Consider the following 7,596-nt stretch of genomic DNA (forward strand, 5'->3'; position numbering starts at 1 on the left):
CATTTCCATTAGTACCTAAATTAAACTGTTCTGCAAATACCTCAACTATTTCCTCAGGTTTCTGAATGAGTTTATTATTTTGTTTCAGAAGAAAATATTGTTTACTAGTATCTACTTTATTTCTGTGCTTATTAATTATTTTCCAAACATCTTTAGATATATTTGTAGATTTTGCGATTTGAGACGATACAGTTATTTTTTTTGCATTTCTAATTACCCTTTTATATAGCGTCATGTATTTTTTTCTATAATTTGTAACTGTATCATTAGTATAAGTAGTTTTTCCTGTGCATAAAAATCTTTTCATTTTGCTAGACGTCCTAATACCTTTTGTCATCCATTTAATTTGTGAATTGTGTCTTGAACTTAATTTCATTTTTTTAATTTTGAAGCTGCCCTTAAAAATATTAGTGAAGGTTTTTATAAAAGAGTTAATTCCCATGTTTTCCCAATTTGTATTGACAATATGTTGTCGAAAAATATTCTTATTTTTTATACTAAAACTCCTCCGCTTGACAGTTATGTACACATTTTGTCCATTTTTACCACTACCTGGTACCTTCGCTTTACACAGTAGTGCCGCATGACCATCTCCCAATCCGTTGTGGTCTACTGTAAAACTGTCAAATGTTGTAAGGGGTAAATTAGTTAAGATATTGTCTATACATGAACTTTTATTATTTCTTTCAAAAGTTTTTTCATGAATCACTGCCCTGAAATTATAACATTTTAAAAGATTTAAAAAAACTTGCGTATTATTATTACTTGTCATAATATCTATATTAAAGTCTCCGCATATGATACAATTTTTATTAAAAAAGTGCTCTAAAAGCTGTTTAAGTCTAATTATAAAGTCTTCAAACGTATCTCTTATAGGAATACGATAACAACAGCAAATACAAACACCGAGGTCAATATCTCTTATACAACTAATCTCGAAACTACCTCTTTTGTACAATTTTTTCGCAATCGGTAACACTTCCGTCTTTCTGTCCTTATGTGCTAATATCAGGGTCCCCCCTCTTGTCTTATTCACCCTAACATTATAGTCGACTAACTTATAATTGGTAAGATTTAATAACGAAATTGACCCACTCAATAAGAAGTGTTCACTGATACACAGGTAATGAAAAGTATAATCAAAGTTTTCTAGGTATAATTCTAATTCATCTTTTTTATTACTAATTCCGCACAAGTTTTGGTGAAATATATTTAACTCAATTAGATTATGGTCTTCAGTCACGAAAAAAATTATTCTCTACATTTGGTTGATTCAATATCTCACCTGTTTGAGTGCCAACTGTAATACAATGTGAACTTTTTCTGTTTAAATTATTTGTCACTACAATAGAGTCTTTTTCTAATAAGTTACAAATATTTTTGTTCCTATTGTCCAGCACGTTATGTCTTATCTTTTAGGTTTACCACCAACCTATTAGGTTTGAATATAGAATGGGGGACGTGCCATTAAAACGTATAACAGAAATACGCGACTTGGGACTATTCATGAACGACCAATTGCATTTCCGAGAGCACATAATTAGGGCCTGTAAAATGGCTTTCAAGAATTTAGGTTTCATACTTAGGCAGGTCAATACTTTCACGAACATAAAAGCTTTAAAAATTTTATACGACGCTTTGGTTAGAAGCCACTTAGCCATCTAATATCTTTAAATTCTAGAAATAATATAGTTGTCGCGGGTGACTTAAACATAAACATTAAGTTTAAAACTAAAGAAGAATCTCATGAACGCAAAAACAGAATACTATACCAGAATATGTTATCTAACTATGGGATACTTGCAGGACATACTTTTAAAACGAATGATAAAAATTGCATAGATCATATAATGCTCAAATTAAATAAAGTAAAACATACCGCACGTATAGTTATTTTAGAAACTAGTATAACAGACCATAAAACTGTTTTTCTCTCCATCTCCTCAGTACCGCGTTGTTCACAGGTGAATAAATCTAGAACCAAAACTGATTTCGGAAGTGCCGTAGTTGCGTTGGAAAAAAGCAATGTTAATGACTTACTGTTCTGTGATGACCCCACAATAATAATAGAGAAGTTAACTAAATGTATAAAAAATTGCTTGGATCAAAATTCTGTTACCACTAATATACCTAAATCTAAAAGAATAATAAAACCCTGGATCACCCCAGGAATATTGCGTTGTATAAAAAATCGGAACAAATTACAGAAAGAATGTAAAAATAATCCTGGGAATGAAGTTACTAAAGTCATTTATAAAAGATATAGGAACTATTGTAATAATCTGATTAAAAAATTAAAACGAAATTATGAAAAAGAACTTTTATCAAAATCTTTAAATAATAATAAACAACTTTGGAAAAATATTAGAAGCATTACTTATACTAACAAAAATAATAGTCAAAACTCTGAATTGTTGCATATTAAACCCTCAAATCAGGAATCTGTTAACTATATAAATAAAGTGTTTGCAAATGTTGGTAAACAATTAGCTACGCAGATTCAGACAAGTTCTGAAGCTGAACTTAATACAATGTTACATAATATTCCACAACAACCTAATACATTTGTGCTACTGCCAACGGATTGTGATGAAGTGAGCGGTGTACTGATGGGTCTCAAATCGGACAGTGCTCCTGGATGGGACAACATATCCACAAAATTCCTGAAACTAGGTAAAAATGTAATTGTTCCGATTCTGACTCACCTAGTAAATCTTTGTTTTTTGAAGGGAATATTTCCGTTGCCACTAAAAAAATCCATTATCACACCTATACATAAGAGAGGTAATAGAAACGATGTCAGCAACTATCGGCCAATATCTATTCTACCAGCTATATCGAAAGTTTTGGAAAAATTAATTAACATTAGATTAATAAATTTTCTTGACAAATACCAAATACTTTCGTCAAAACAATTTGGCTTCCGACGAGGAAAATCGGCGGAAGATGCAGTAATTGAGCTGACAACTCTGGTTGCACGTAATTTAGATCTAGGCGTCAAATGCTCTGCTGTATTCCTGGACCTGAAAAGTGCTTTCGACACCGTTTCTATCCCCATTCTTATACGGAAGTTAGAACGAATAGGTATCAGAGATGTGGCACTCGCTCTGTTTAAAGACTATCTGAGTAACAGACAGCAAACGGTTAAAATTGAAAACTGTGTGAGTGAGGTAGAAAATGTTACATATGGTGTTCCTCAAGGGAGTGTACTGGGTCCCACCCTGTTTCTTTTGTATATAAATGATCTCTGTGAAATGAATATTCCAAATGCGAAAATCTTTTCATATGCGGACGATACTGCCATTGTCTTCAGTGGCACTACATGGGATAGTACACGTACACACATTGAGACAGGGCTAGCCCAGGTAGCACGCTGGCTCAAAAGTAATTTGCTCACTCTTAACACTGCAAAAACTAATTACATCTGTTTTGGTATTGACTCACGAAATCAACCTAATCAAGGTTACCGTATAAAAATCCATTCTTGTAACCAAAATACTGATCTTCCTGACTGCTGCTGTCCTATCATCGACAGAGTAGATAAGGTTAAGTACTTGGGTGTACTGGTTGATCAAAGATTATCATGGTACCCGCATGTAGATCACGTAATAAATAGAGTGAGAAAGTTGTCCTGGATATTTAAATCATTACGTTATGTGGTACCCAGAGGTTTAGACGTACAGTGCTCATCCAAAAACCTTCTGAACAATATTTATATATCACTTGTGCAGTGCATTCTTATTTATTGTATTTCAGTTTGGGGAAATGCTGCAAAGACTCATTTTATAGGATTAGAAAGAGCACAGAGATTCCTGATCAAAATTATGTATTTTAAGAAAAAGCGATATTCAACTGAACTCTTATACAATGAGTGTAATCTGCTTACGGTTAGACAGTTGTATATTTTGCATTGTGTACTGTATAAGCATAAAACTACAGAATATGATCCTAAAGTTGAAACAAGAAGAAGGAGATACATAGTAGCTAAAATACCACAAACTAGAACATATTTTGCACGAAGACAATTCTATGTAATATCAGCCCAATTATATAACAAAATTAACAGAGTAAATAATATATATAGAAAATTGTATAAGGAATGTAAGTTTGTGATTACTGGATGGCTTAAAACGAAAAGTTATGAACAGACTGAGGCTTTACTATAGTATAAGGATAAATGTATATTAACATAAATATAAAATATAGTTTACCTTAGTATACGAATCTAACACTTTTTCAAATGCACATTATATATTTATTTAATTACCTTACTCGTACTTTACAAGGTTAATTTGCTTTTATGAAAGAGCGGAGTCTCCTGGCACAGGCTTGCACGCTTAAAAGGAGACTCCAATCATATTTCTTGTGTCATGTGCTTTAAGAAATAAACGATTTTGTATTTTTGTATTTTGTATTTTGTACTTAGAATATAATGCGGTAATATGGGCTCCTCATGAAGACAAGTACATCACGATGTTAGAACGGATTCAAAATAAATTCACAAGGTATCTTTATTTTAAGTTATATGGTGTTTACCCCTTTTACCCGCTCATGTATCCCACGTTATTTGTACTTGGTATGGTTGGCTACAATAAGTTAGAGGTAAGAAGAGATTTTGCATTAGCACGAATTGTGTTTAGTTTAATCAGGGGCAAGGCGGTTAATTCAGAAATCCTGGCTAATATTAGCCTGTCGGTTCCTGATAAGTACGTGCTGCGGAGACGCAGGCCTCGTTTATTTGAGGTACCGGGAGGGCGTACTAGCCTAGTTCAAAAATCTCCGTTTGTTCGCACGTTATTGTTATTAAACGAGGTGGCGGAATTGGTAGATTTGTTCTCGTGTTCTGTAAGCGAATTCACAAGAGTAACTCACTGTGTGATCTGTTATGGTGCTATGGGCTGTGAGTAAATGATCCCAGTTGCCTACCGCTTGCTGTTCCATATCAGATCACATTTCGGTCCTATATTTTGGAATTAGGTAGGTACATTGTTTTTATTTTGTTTCTTTTATATTTATTTAATGTGAATCATTGTTAGTATACTTATCGCATTAGTGTAATACTGTTAGGATATGTATAAAGTTTGTGAATAAATAAATAAATCTTTGTTATATAATCAACATAATTATTTTTGTAATTTATATTTAGAATGTCTCTTAAAATTAACCTACATACATTTATCTTATTAACGTATCCATAAGTGTACTCATCATTCAGTGATATATACCTAGCATTAGTTAAGTATGAACATATTAATTTTATTTTTCTATTTAAATTTTTAACATCAAGATAATTATTTTTTAGAATTTCCCCTACTAAAATATTTGTATGCCTAATGTTATGCAACATATGATAGAAAAACGACTGTAATTTTATCAGATTACTATCATTTGTTCCTCCTAGTATAAGAATATAATCAGATTTAGTAAAATTTTCACATAAACATTCACTTTTATACAATATTTGGTCTATTCCAGCATTTGGTTTTAAATAACATGTTACAATAAAATTATCACCCAATAAGTTTTGTAATTTTTCCCTCACTCCATAACCAGTCTGATCCGCAAGTATTAATAGTCTATGTTTAACTCCCGATGCACGACTGCTAGCGCCATCTGTCGTGTTATTATCACAGTCTCCTTTGTTAAAGTTGATCAAGTGACACTTAGAATATTTTTTTCTAATTGGCGTACTGGTACTGTTTCCAACTTCGGCTAAAGTTGCCAATCCATCCACTGATTTTGTTTTTAATACTTGATTGTCAACCTTGTTTGTTTGTGTATGCCGTAAGTCTTTTTGCACGCACAGTTGTGTACCTGTTGTCGTGTTAATACTCGTAGTCCGCGCAAATTGGTATTTCTTTTGGTATTGAGGTGAATAAAATTTTAATGCCGAAGATGTGGTAATCAAATCGTTATTTCCAATTCCCACTGATTTGTACAGTTTGATTTTTTTTCGTAAGTATTCAATTTCTTCTTTAAATCCGCATTTTCAATATTCAAATTATCAATCTCGCTAGTAGCAATCATTAATTCTGTACTTAATTTTCCACCTTTTCTGTTAACTCTTGAACTTCAAGTGTCGATGTAGGTTCAGGAAGGCTTAGATAGCTATTCTCATAATAAGTAGCATCCGGAGAAGATATTTCGTCACTTTTATTGGAATTTATGTTGAGTTTTCTGATTGTTACTCCATCAAAATCATCTGCCATTATAATTTCTTTATTATTGTAATACAGAAAAATAATAAAAATGAAAAACGAAACTATCCACTATGTAGGATTCGATCCCGTGACTTTTAATTCAGTCGTTGACGTTGAGCGCCGCTCTTAACCACTATTCCAACTTGTATTTCGTTATCTTGGCGAAATAGCATAACTATTGAATCGTGAATAGTCGTCGGTATTAGTCACAGCCCAATGGTAACAATCCTCATCGGTATGAGTCACAGTCACCGGCTACTTGCTACCGTCACTCTCACAACACAAATTCTCAACGAATTATTTCACAGATTTTTGCTTTGTTTGTAGTTAATAGTTGCACTGCCACTTTATTAGTATTAATTAGACGCACTACTAATATACTATAGGTTAACGATCACTTTCCACTTCACTATTTCGCCTTATGCAAGATCGTGTATTGATCTTTCTTTATTCCCGATTTAAATTTGATTAGATACGATCATTTAAGGCTTCCTCTTCCATTATTTCTTTCCTTTTTTTGTTATCCAACGTACATCTTAAATTTCCCGCAATATAAACGTCCCACTTGTTTATAGCAATCATTTACACGTATCAGTCATCTGACCGTCCGACCGTCCGTGCGCAGTGACATTGTATGATAATTTTATACATATGTTATCGATAAATCTAATATGTCGACATTGCCTATTGACTATTCACTATGACGAAGCATTTTATACCTATATGGCTAGGACCAAACATGTCGAAATCGGTCACATTGTAGGTATTTTTTTTGTTTAATATCAAGTCCTTTATTTCAATGTCTAAAACAAATTTATAATTAAGTCGGTAAGTTTAAGATAACGTGTAATGGATAAAATATGAACGCACTTGTTGACCTAACGATCAAACTTATGTTTTTGGAGTCATTCTCTTCTCGAAACAAATGCGATTTGCATTTTCCTGTAGCACAGGACACTGCCACATTAAAGCCAATCACAAATTTTTGATACGAAAAAAAATTGAATGTGGCTTCGTAAACAGTCCAATAACATAATATACAAACAAAAAAATAACGATGGCTGGGCATAGCCATAAACAAACTATAAACTTCTAAATGGCTGTTCAAATCGGTTGTTTAAAAATAAACAAAGGTAGTAAAAGGTAACCTAAATGGGGTTTAATAAGTGTACACTATATAAGCGGACAAAATAACACTTATTTCTTTCTATTATAGAGCAAAAGGAAAGAGATAAATACATTGGTATGTTTGGGACTATTTGTAGAAACTTCATACAAATTGTTAGAGAAAAGGAATTCAAAGCGCCACACGCTCAGTACCACCGTGTGTGTGTCTGTGCTGGCTGCTTCATTACAGTTTCGTTGAGATGGCAATAGAGAGCAAGTGAGAGGTGAT

The sequence above is a fragment of the Amyelois transitella genome, chromosome 18 (genome assembly GCF_032362555.1).
Source record: "Amyelois transitella isolate CPQ chromosome 18, ilAmyTran1.1, whole genome shotgun sequence".
Classification (NCBI taxonomy): Eukaryota; Metazoa; Arthropoda; class Insecta; order Lepidoptera; family Pyralidae; genus Amyelois; species Amyelois transitella.